The 10,823-nt window shown below is 46.0% G+C and overlaps 1 protein-coding gene and 1 long non-coding RNA gene across 2 annotated transcripts in view; one reads left to right on the forward strand and one right to left on the reverse strand.

The window, feature by feature from the left end:
* LOC103587872 (protocadherin-11 X-linked) overlaps nt 1–6,032 on the reverse strand; it is an 87,808-nt gene extending 81,776 nt beyond the window's left edge. The window contains exon 1 of the mRNA XM_008569445.1: nt 5,798–6,032. The gene's annotated coding sequence lies outside the window, so the exon portion shown is untranslated. The remainder of the gene's footprint in view (nt 1–5,797) is intronic.
* A 2,479-nt stretch (nt 6,033–8,511) lies between these two features.
* Nucleotides 8,512–10,823, forward strand: part of LOC103587873 — a 6,004-nt gene continuing 3,692 nt past the window's right edge. Inside the window, exon 1 of the long non-coding RNA XR_550261.1 lies at nt 8,512–8,899. This is a non-coding gene — a long non-coding RNA (uncharacterized LOC103587873). The remainder of the gene's footprint in view (nt 8,900–10,823) is intronic.

Raw genomic sequence — 10,823 nt, forward strand, 5'->3', positions numbered from 1 at the left:
TTCCTAAATAAACAAAAAAAGGGTTCCTTTGCCCCTGAAGATTGACAGGGTAACTGTGTATGTTGGTATGAACACACACTGACAAAGGTTTTAAAATTCTGTGTATGGGGGGGTCTGTTGAGGGGCGAGCCCTCTTGAAATATTTAAACTTGAGCCACTATGACAATCCCACAAAGCAAAAGAAGGGAATAAAAATAAGAAAGAATTTTTTACTGCAAATGTAAAAGGATGACCCATGGGAAGAGGACACACCAGAAAGAACAGGACACAGAGAAAGTGTCAGGAGTGTGCAGTGAGAAATTCAAAAAAGTTGGAAATACTCCCCGAAGTACAATATTTGAATCCCTAGTTGTAGCCAAAAGAAAACAGACATTTGCAGGCATAAAATAAAAAATATAATAAGTTAGAGGAATTCCACTAAAATCTTGTTTGAAATAAAACAGCAAAAGACACAGAGAAACAGCAAGACACCTTCTGGGTGAAGAAAATTTTACAAACATATAAGGAAGCTTGAAGTAGAGGCTGCTTTTCTTTTAAAGCTTCTTTGAGGTCACTGAAGGAGAGGAAAGTTCAAGGTGGCTAGCAGGGAGGAGGGCACAGAAGGGGGACATGAGTGGAAAAATCAGGGGGGTGGTAATTAATTCAGGGCAGAAGGGGCCATGGAAAACCAACGTGAAGAGGGGGGGAAAAAAAGTGAACTAGGGCTGTATGCTAGAGCCTAAGCGGAATAAAAAGCCAAAATTAAGGGACTCTAACTGGTGGTAGGGAGAAAATTGAAGTGGGTAAGGGTTGGCAGAGCTGAGGTAGGGTTCAGAAATGATGCAGGAAGGTGTGTGGAAAATGGGGTGAAGTGGGGATGAGTGAGTGGGGGTCTCTCCAGGACAAAGGAAATTTATTCTGTTGGTGGAATATGAGGTATTTGGGTGGGGGAAATGAGGTGACGAAAAAGATAAAAGTGGATAGCATAGGTGATGATGACTAAAGAGCCATTTTCTCCCCAAAGTAGCATTCCTTTCTTTCTTGGTTCTACTGATGCACTTCAGGCCCTCTTCATTTATCTGTCTTCTTTCCCAGATGTTACAGTATCTTCTTAATTCATTTATCTCCACTCTCTATTGCAATGCATCAGTTTATTTAATTACTCATTTAAAGACAAACAATATTTCTGTGTGCCACCTACTGCCCGATTTTCTCGTGCTGTTTTGTTGTAGTTGTTTTAACATGTTTGCTTTAAAAACCTTCAAAGGTGGCCTGTCTACAATACACACATACCTCTTAACTCCATAGCAAGATATCAAGTCCCTCACACCCTTCCTTGCTTAGTCTGTGTCAGGCAATGACCTTCAAGGTCTACTTCCTGGCTAGCCACTGACTAGGAATGACTATTTTTTAAAGCCAGAGAGACACCTTCTTTATGAACCACTTCCCAACGTCTGTCTTAGCAAAAATTAATTCCTCTCTCCATTATGCTCAATTAGAGCATTTATCACATTGTATCCTAGTTTCATAACAGTCTCCTGGCTCAAAGAGGCCCATGCCACGTTTTTCATATTCTCTTTTGTATTCCTGGAGCCTAACACATCGTCTGGCACTGTAGGTGACTAATTAATGTTTGTGGATTCTTTGATGAATAAATAAACGGATGACACCTCCTTTAAAATATGTGAAGCAAGATTATTGGAGAGAATTAGCTTTCAAATTTTCATCCCCTGAATAATTTCCTTTCTCACTAATAGAAAACGTGGCAGCCATACATATTTTGTCAATGTAGCTAGCTCAAAGCCAGTAGTTTATAAAGTCTCCTTGTTGCTGTGCCTCCCCTCGCTCCCCCAGAAATCTTATAAATCTTGGCTAAAGGTTTTTGTGGATTGCTTGCACAGAGAAAAGGGGTATTTTCTGCTTTCTAAATCCCTTACCAGATTTCCTCATGCCATCAGCAGTCTGGAAACTCTCTTTCAGGAATTTCTATCTTGCAAAATACATAAGTTTGAACACCAAGAGAAGGAATAATGTGAAACCTGCAATCCCTTCTGCCAGGGCTTTCAGCTGCCTAAAGCCAACATTACTTGGGCATCTATCTGAATGGCGTCCGGGTGATTAAAAAAGGGAAGGGGGGCTCCTTTCACCCCTTAGCAAATGATTGGGCTCTAGAAAATGTGTTTTTATGCTTGGTCTGAGTTTCCTTTCCATTCCTGTATTTCAAACGCACAGCAACTTCAAGTTGGCTTTCAGCGATATATCACGTAAGTGAAGCTTTCCATCAAAGGGAAGAAGAAAAACGTGAAAAACGAACAAACAAAACCCTACATTTACAAAACGGAAGAATTCTTTGCTCCTGTTTCCTGTCCCCTATATCTCCCACCTGCGTCCAAACCAAAATACAATACGTAAGCAGTTAGCTGCGATCCCCCTTGAATATAATTTCCTTTAGAAGGTAACTGGGCTCCAGGATCCAGTTGCCTCCAAGCGCCCTGCCCCCGTCCCCTCCGTCTTGCCCTGGACAACCTTCTCCAACTGCGCGCTGCGGCCCTCCCCCAGAGATAAAGAATTGTCCGCAACCAGGGAAAACAGATGAGCCTCAAATTCGAGAAAGCAGGGAGTTGCTCCTTACAATGAGAAGAGAAGAGTAAGCTCAGAAGGGAAGCCGCAGCGAGCTTCCGTCTCGGAAAGACCTATTCCTGAATCTTCCCGATTTGGCGTGACGGCCGCCAGAAGTGACTGCGCGGCCTTATAATAAAGAGGACGGTGGCCTCTCCCCTGCGGCAGCAGCGGACGGAGCCTTTATCTCTACAAGTCCCAATTTCCAGTCCCTTCTTTCAGTTAAGGGGACTCCCCACCCGCTCCTTTGCCTTCGATTGTCTCCCTCCCCCACCGCACCATTTCTTTAGGAAGACGACCCCCTTCGCCTTCTAGGAAGCTTGCTCTGTGGAAGGTAAAGAGACAGGCACGGGATTTTAAAGAAGCCGGTCTTCACATCCTTCTTATCACCCGGTGTGTGTGTGGGGGGGGGGAGGGGCAGGACGGGAAACAGCGGAAATTTAACACTAGTAACTATTATTATTTCATCTGAAAAACTTGCCCTCTAAAATGCCGCTAAATAAGTAAATTCATTGTGAATAGTGAAGGTGCGAAGTGAAAACGGGACAGAGTGGGGCGCGGGCGGAAGAAGAAATGAGGTGGGGGAAGACCCCGAACCTGAATTTGATCTTGGCGTTCAAAACCGGCCGCTGCGGGGCCCACGGTGGCCGCCCCCACCTCCGGCGCCTCTACGCGCCTCTGGGGAGCCCGGGAGGAGGAAGGAGGGGCGCTGAGCTGGAGCGCGGGAAGAGGCCGAAGGGAAGCGAGGGCGGCTGCGCGCAGGGAGCGCGCGAGGCAGGGCCGCTCGCGCTCCTTGCCAGGACCCTCGGCTCGGCCTCCTCTCGGCCCGCCGAGCCTCTCCGCGGCTGACATCATTGCTAGAAGGAGGGGCTGCCAGTGCAAAGGCGACTGGAGAACAGGGTTCTGGGCCTTGCTCACTGAGGCGCTCCGTCGCCGCTTGGCAAGCACAGCGCCTTGGCAGCCGCGGCAGGACTCAGCTCACGGGAGCTGCGCGTGGCAGTTCTTAATTTAGCAGAGGGTGAGGGGTATCCTTAGACCTTAGCGTGTGTTCGTCTCTCGGTTCTTTCATCAAAACCGCCCGCATACCATCCGCACTGCCTCCGATGAACCAGACAAAGGCAAAAAAGGGAGAAACATGTACATATACTATTACTTCGACTTGATTTCAACCCCCTCCCCTCCGCCCACGGAAAAGGACAGCCCTGAGGCTGAGATTTCCCGCCGTGATTGTGCGAGTTTATTTCAAACAAGATTGAGTGGAATTCCATTTAGTCTTTTACCAAGTCGCGAAGGTACCTGCAAGTCCCCCTCTCCCCCGCTTTTTTCTTTTCTGAGTCACACCTATTTTACTTTTTGTGGAGTGGAGGAGGATGGGCGCTTTAAGTCATAACGCTGCTTACCTTCTCTGGAGTTGTGCTCAGTGTTTGGAATTCTCCGCACGCTCCTCAGGTTGTTTCCTGATAGCAGCGCTAAGAGCCCGCACGCCGGCTCCTCTAACACCATCGCCCCATCCTCATCTTTTCTGCCCCCTTCCCCGTCTACCCCGATTTTCAACCACTTGCTTCCGTGCACTTACTTTCCTTCATACAGAAACAGCTTCTAGGCTAGGTTTAAAGCCCATTTGGGGATGTTTCGCACTAGGAAGGATGCGTTTTGTATTTTGGTTGTTGTTGCGGTTTAACTCTATTACTTCTTTTGTCCTAGCTCCTCCTCTGTGGTCTTTGCTTTGTGGTGTGTGCCGCAGTGGCGCAAGTTTGGATTCCCAGCCCCTGAGCCAACATTTTGGAAGGGCACCCAGCTCTGCGAGGCTAGGGGCCGCCCGCAGGCGCGCGCGCGCACAAGCACTCCACACGCGCACCTCAGCGCCCCGCACCCCAAGCCGCAAAGGCGGCCAAAGCACCGGAGCGCGGAATATTCATTCTGGGAGCAAAGGGGTCTTCTTCAATTAAGCTCTAAAAGTCTCTCCTTGGAGAAGGCAAGGAAGGGTTCCCTCTATACGCTTTGGGAATGTGATGTTCCCCCCTCCCAGGAGGGAGAACCAATGTGCGACTAAGCGCTCATACGCAAGTCGTGTCTGCAACCCAGGGCAAACTGCCGCTCCGCTCTTCTGAAGTCTCTAAAGAAATGCACCCGTTTGCAGCTACTCGCTTTTAAAAAGTCGCCTTTTCTGATGACGCTGTTATTAAGAGGCATTCCTTTTCGCAAAAAGGAGTCGTTTATAGCTACACGCTTTAAGAAAAATAATTATTTTGTGGAGAGATGAACTGTTTGTCGGTTCTGTCTTAGAAAACCCCATTTATTTATGGGATAGGTGGGCGGGGTTTTTTTTGGCTAAGGGCTTCCAAATCATTTCTTTAGAGAAAGAAAAACCCTTTTATGTTCAGCTACACTCTTAGAAAAAGTCATTAAAAAAAAATAGAAAATAGTGCCGTTTTTTGGCTACGCGATTGTAAGAAGTTGCTTTTTTTCAAGGTGAGCAGAATTTTCCACACCTCCCATCTCCACATCCAGCAGGTGCTGGCTGATCACAGCCCCATAAGTAGGGCGGGAGGCGAGAGCCAGGAAGAACGGCCCGGGGACCCTGCGCGCCCCGTGGCGCGCAGCTCTCTCCTTCGCTCTGAGCCAAGGGTCGGACCCCCCAAGGGTTGGAACCAGCCTGGGCAGGATCCAAACCCGAGCCCCCAGAGAGAGGAGTGCAGCGAGGCCTGGCCCAGCGAGTCCAAGGCAGATTCTCATTTCTAGGCATTGCCTCTCAGCACGGACCCTTCCGCCAGGCTAGCCCGGGAGTCTGGGGCGTGCTCTTTTCTCAGCACCTGCCCCAATCCGAGTTTCTCTCAGCCTCGCGTAAATTGGCTATGTCTTTAAAGTGAAAGACGTTTCTGCATAGCCCATGTTGGGGAAACTCGTGCGAGGACACTTTTCTGACAGAAGTGAGAGTTTTCGCAAAGTAACCAAGCCCAGCGGTAGCAGTGCCAAAAAGATATTCTCTCTGCACTCACCTCTGGGCTTTGCTCTTCCTCTTACCTCAAGGGAAGAGAAGGAGGAGGGGGGAAGGGAGGACACCAAAAGCGTCTCTAAAACCACTCTGTGGTCACAGTCCAGACCCCAGGAGCAGGCAGCAGGCAGGCTCCGCGCACTAAGTGTGGGACTCACGCCTCCCCAGCCGCACTCTGTTCTGGCACCCGGACCGCATACTTACCTCGTGATTGAAGCCACTAGAGTAGAATGAAGAGGTAAACGAAAAGGAGAAAAGGCTTCTGCCCGCTCCACGGAGACTGCGATTGCTGTAGCGGGCTCTACCGCCACAGCTCGCAGTCCGCGGAGCAGCTGTAGTCTTGGAGGTTGTTTCTGAGGCTCTTCCGGCCGCCCGGGCTGCCTGTGCCGCCTGTGCCGCCTGTGTTGTCGCTCCCACTGCCACTCTGCGCACTCTATTTGGCTTGCCTTCCGCTTTGCTGCGCGGGCCGCTGCGTGCAGCTCTGGCTCACGGCTCCTCCCGCCCTGACAGTTCGCCGACTGCAAGGAGCCAGTGCCGAGCCAGCCCTTTTCAATGGCGAAGGGGAGGGACTAGCAAGGGGGGGAGAAGGGGGAAGGAAGGGGGGTGAGCGAGGGGAAGGCGGGGGAGAGAAGTGAACCGGTGCCCGGGCCGCCTGCTGGGAGGGGATGGCGCAGCACCAACTGCTGGGTACCCCCCTCTGGTCCCCACTCCTTGTACCCCACAGCCCCCACCGCTCCGGGGGCGGCCCCTCCCCGCTGACGGAGAACCGGGGAAGAAGGGCGGGGGCGAGATGGAGGTAAGCTTAGGAAGTTACTGCTCGCCGCCCCGAGAAAGCGGCAGAAAGCGTGCTGGCGACACACTTGCGTGCGGGACCCGCTGCTGGGGAAAACGCACTGCTTTCGGGTTGCGGGCTTCCCGAAGCAAAAACCAGGGCATGCATTGGTTCCCTCACTTCTACGCTCGCTGCTCTCTTAGGTTTCCCTTTTAAGTTTCGCTCATTCACATTATCCTACAGAAGTTTGATTTTTCTTGTTGTCTGTGTTTTTCTCTAGATCCCGCTGGCTGCCTTGACTCCAGCTAGAGAACAGGCATCCAGCAGCACCATTTTCTCATACAAAGGATACTTAAGGCAGACTAGTGGAAGTAGGGGCAGGAGCCAGGCAAAGCCGCAGTTGGAGCCAGAGGCTGTGTCTGCATATATCATACTCAACTGTGAGCGGGGTCGGTACCTCGGTTGCCTTTCCAGATTGATCGTCTGGGGGCGGCGAGGGTGTGTGCGCAGGGGGGAGAAGGGGTGGGAGGCGGTTGGAGGTCTGGCGTTTGGCTACCCCAGAAAGCAAGTACGAGTGAGCTTAAGCAGGTTTGTTCCTGCGGGCTGCTTTAGTGGGGTCCGGCCGCATCGCTGCCGGAGACTGGGCAGCATCACCGGCATAGACAGCGCGTTTCCAACGTAGGGAAGGATGCAAGAAAAGGAAGAACCCAGCTCAGAGCCGCAAGGTTGGTGCTTGCCAGCGCGCTCCGGCTGCCTAGTCTGCAACGCCCAGGCAGGCATCAGTGTGCAATGTCTCCCAAGAACACTAAAGCGACTAGGGGTGATGTGACTGGTTATACCTAGGATGGGTCGTGGGTATCAAAAAGCAGGGTCTAATTCCCTCGTCCCTGGCATGATATTAAAAACAAATAGCAACAATATCAAAACCTCTCCAGCTGGTCTGCTCTGATTCTTGTTCCAAGGAGCTAGTCTTTAAATTTACCCAGAGGCCAGAGAGTGAACCAGGTGAATTTTCTAAATTCCTCTCTCTAGAAAGGTGTGCGGTTTTAGGGGGAAGACCCACTTTCCGTGCTTAACTTGCAGAAAAACTTATCTTTCTGGTATTCTACTTTGTTTTTGAAAGGAGGAGGCTCTCCCCAAATAAAAGGAGAAAAAGTAGACAATATCTTCGAGCGCGCCAAGAGCACAGTATCCATTTTTATTTTTTGTCTATTGAATGGAAAGGGGGAGATGGCATCAAGAAGGAAAAATTTGGCCTATTATTATGAGTTGATTTTCTCCAACAGCTTCTTCATGGAAAGTTTTTTTTATTGAAGGACAAATAAATCATTATGACTTTCATTCCAGTATGTCCCTCTACTGTCTTCTTAACTGCTTCCTTTCCAATTCCTGATATTTTAAAAGGTTAAAGCCTTGGTTCAAATATTCCTTACATCATTTTTTTTTTATTTTTGCAATTTTTTTTACACCTAAAGCTAGTACTGGGAGAAACATCATCACTGCAGTTCAGTGCAGTCTGCATGAAAAAAAGCACAAGGAAGTATTGGCTTGTGCTTCTCTGGGAAGACACTTAATATGACATTTTACTCCTCCTGTAACTCTGCTTCCATTATTCACAGTATCCAGCACGTGCATTGTCCTTTTCTTGGGAGCTAGGAAATGTCTGGGAGATGAAATCAGAAGCTGCCAGATGGTAACGGCTCTGACTCTTGGGGTTTGTACTGCTGGAGGAGATTGTGTCACAGGGGATGGCAGGAACTCAATGAAAATAAAATCACTGATTGATCCAGGACTTTTGTGATCGTGTGGCAGAGCCATGACATGCAGGTACTTTCAGAGCACTAATAATTATTCATAACATCATCATTAGACACCACTTAATTGATTTTTTTAAATTGCCATCAAAACCTGAGGTGGGGGGAGAACTATTTGGTGACTATTATGAAGTATTTAAAGCTATCATCATGAGAGACTTAAGTTAATATTATTATTTCCATTCTACAATTCCCAAAACAGAAGCTCATAGAGGACAGGTTATTCACACAAGACTATGGAGCTGAAGAGTAACAGACTGGATTCCCATTCATCTACATGGTTGCTTTATAGTTAATCTGGATTCTTCTATAATATAGAGTACAACATTTAGTTTTAAGTGCATAGTCCAATAGAAAATGATCTGTGTGAAGTAGACACATTATTTACACATCAAGACTCTACTAGTTGAACTGAGTAACCCAGAAAATCATCTGAGAAATTCAGTTTGTTGAAAAGATTGACAGAAATCCAGATCTGAAAATAATGAAAAAATTTTCCTCATTTTCCCTTCTCCTGTGTTCTGTCTGATGGTGGCACCAATGAGCAATGGAATAACCAAAAGCCAGGACACCTGGCAGAAGCTGAAGGTGCGCTAACTCTAAAAGGACTGATGAGAACTTTGCTGTGCTTGTAGAGAGGACTCCCCTTTACTGAATGCCTTTTATGCACGATCTGCATTATATGAATTGTCCTATTAATCCTCAAAACCATTCTATGAGGTAAGTATTATTGGCTTCATTTATTTATTAACAAATGAAGAAACAGAGACTAGGTAAAATGCCCAAGGTTATATAGCTACAAAATATAAAATCGGGAAATTCAAACCCTTGTTATTTCCAGTCCACTCTCCTGCCCCTCGGTGTATGGTCTTCAGACTGTGCAGTTACATGTTTTCAGAATGTGCATCACATCAAAAATTTTGTAGTTAACAAAAGCCCTCAAAAGTGAAAAGGACACTGTGGGAATCTGTTTTTTGGAGGAAACGCCATGAAGGAACTGTGATTTTTATTGCATTTTGTTTTTCCTGTGTTCCAATTAGGAACCTGAACCAGGATTTTGCTATAATCATGAAGGGGAAATTATGGTAATGCATACCTCATAAACATAGAACTATGTCTATTCTCTGAGGGTTAAACTATAAAGCCATTATATGATTATATAATGGATCAAAGAAGAGATTTAAGCAAATTTCAGTGAGTGAGAATGTTTCTCAGGCCTGTAAGAATTTATTAAAACTCAGAAATAATGTGTCATTCTGCAGAAGGCTTGATCAGCCATGGAGTCCTAGTAAAAGACGACTCAAATAGATGAGCAGTGGCAATGCCACCCAGGCACATTTTCATCTCTCTGGCAAAACTGCCTTTGATATGAGATTGATGAAGCCAATCAAATATTGTTACTTCAATTGTCCTTGCATTGAAACATCCCTTATCAGGCAATCTGTCATCTGATTGTGATTTGCCTTCTCATGTAGTCTCTGGGCAGAGAGAATACACAGGTCATGTAGATGAATAAGAATAAGTAATTTGTGTCCATCAAGTGGCAGTTATTTTGTACCAAATTCCGTTCATTTTTGTGTTGTACATACCAACTTGTACTGTGCATTGCACAAAAAATATTACAATGAATAAATCTTCATTGCTATTGGGAAAGTAGGTGAGTATGTGGGCGTGAAACAGTAAGACTGGATAAAATACCTTCTCAGTGATATTTTTCACATTTACTATTACACCATTTGCAATGACTGCAATTAGCAGGAGGCAGTGATTCCCAAGTGGTTAGAAAAGGGCTTTGGTTTTAGACCAAATTTGGAGTCTCAGCTCTTCCACTTTCTAGCTGTGTGGCTACAGACAAATTAATCTCTAGACCGGTACTGTTCAATAAGATAACCACTAGCCACACATGGCTATTGAGACCATGAAATGTGCCTCGCCCACCCAAGTTGTTCTGCACGTGTAGAATGCACACCTGATTTTGAAGACTTAGTAAATGAACAAACCCACACAAGTATGTAAAATATCTCATTAGTATTTATCAATTACATGATGAAGTGATAATATTTTGGCTAACAGCTTAAATAAATATATTATTAAAATTAATTTCACCTGTTTATTTTTAAATTTTTTTGTTTTTTTAGAAAACGTAAAATTTCATTTGTGCCTTGCATTATATATTTTTTGGGCAGAGCTGTATTAAAAAGCTTCAGTCTCTTCATCTAAAAATGGGGATAATAACCTTATCCACTTCAAAGTATTGTAATGATATTTAAATAAGGTAATGAACCTAAAAATGCTTAGCACAGTGCCTGACATTAAGCTAAAAAATTGTCACCCTCCAAGATTTAGGAAATAAAAATGTTAAGTAACATTAAAAGATAACTTAAACCCTAATGGAATAGGGACTGCTTAAAGGAGAAGCCTCAGTTTAAGAATTCTTTTCCGTTTATCCCAAGTGAAATCATTCTACTTCATTCTCTAAATGCAACAACGAACATACACGTCTGGCGGTAGGGGGACGGACAATATTGTGACATACAAAAATGATAAAGTATATGAAAGTGCTTTGAAAAGTTAAAAGTACTTTCTTACTTCAAGCATTTTTACTGTCGTCATTTCTTTTTTTTTTTTTTTTTTTTTTTTTTTT

The sequence above is a fragment of the Galeopterus variegatus genome, unplaced genomic scaffold, assembly GCF_000696425.1.
Source record: "Galeopterus variegatus unplaced genomic scaffold, G_variegatus-3.0.2 Scaffold498, whole genome shotgun sequence".
Taxonomy (NCBI): domain Eukaryota; kingdom Metazoa; phylum Chordata; class Mammalia; order Dermoptera; family Cynocephalidae; genus Galeopterus; species Galeopterus variegatus.